The sequence below is a fragment of the Simochromis diagramma genome, unplaced genomic scaffold (genome assembly GCF_900408965.1).
Source record: "Simochromis diagramma unplaced genomic scaffold, fSimDia1.1 OVJJ01000501.1, whole genome shotgun sequence".
In the NCBI taxonomy this organism is placed as follows: Eukaryota; Metazoa; Chordata; class Actinopteri; order Cichliformes; family Cichlidae; genus Simochromis; species Simochromis diagramma.
Genome location: NW_024387320.1, coordinates 5,230,268 through 5,231,391, shown reverse-complemented (window position 1 = coordinate 5,231,391; position 1,124 = coordinate 5,230,268).

The window sequence follows — 1,124 nt, the reverse complement described above, 5'->3', positions numbered from 1 at the left end:
TTAACTCTAGAATCCTTTGGTATACAAAGGACTTCATTGTCAAATCAGTGACTGCGCGGTGCACTGGTGCTGTGGCTGCAAAACAAGCTCAAGTCATCGCGACTCCACCACCGTGCTTGAGGAGTTTGTGCTGACATGCTGTGTTTTGTTTTCACAAAACATGGTGCTGTACTTCATGGAAAAACATCTCCACTTTGATCTCATCTGCCCGAACATCGTACCAGAAGCCTTGTGGTTTGTTCAGATGCAACTTTGCAACCTTAAGTTGTACTGCCATGTTCTTTATTTCTAAGAGTAGAAATGTTCAAAATCATTCCAAACAATTGTAATTGTGTCATCATGAACTTTAACATTCAACATCAACTGAGGTTTCGAGAATCTCTGATAAAGCTTGTGCACGTTTTGCAGTTTCTTTGAGCACTGCACAAGGAAAGCATTTATATTCAACTATATTTATAGACCTTCACATTGCTAATAATCGATAAGGGGTATTGATTATAAGCATCTGGCTATGTCTTTCCCTTTTACTTTGTTTTTCAGTTCCATAAAACTGTATTTCATAACTGTAACCTGCACACACAGAGTGTTCTGTGGCTTCCCTGAGGCTAATTAGTACACAGACCCATTTCTCCAATTTAAGCCAACATGTTGTAGAGTTGCTAACCTGTACCTGGTTGGTACTCAGTAATTTAAAATAAATGGGTTTAATCAAACCAGCTTAGTATACAAAAGAGATATCTCCAATTCATTCAATGTTCGCCTGCATTAAAAATGTTTCTCATTTCATTCACTACACTATAGCTAATTCAGAAATGCACACTAGGCTGAACGTTTCTTTGCAGGACCACAATTTCAGTGTGGATTGTTCACCCCACTGCAGAACTGTAGTTCTCTTCGCCCAAGGCGTTAACAAAAGAACAACTCCTGAAAGGTCTTTAAATAGATTCTCTAAAACTGTCGAAGCTTACCTTGGCCTTTTACGCAATAATACGTCTACACACAAAGACATTTGGGCTCCAGGCTACATCCTACACTCGGATTGCTAAAGGAACATGATTTCTTTATGAGAGCTTACTGGGCAAGAAAGAGATTCGGACATGAGTAGACAGAAAAAAAGAAAAAAA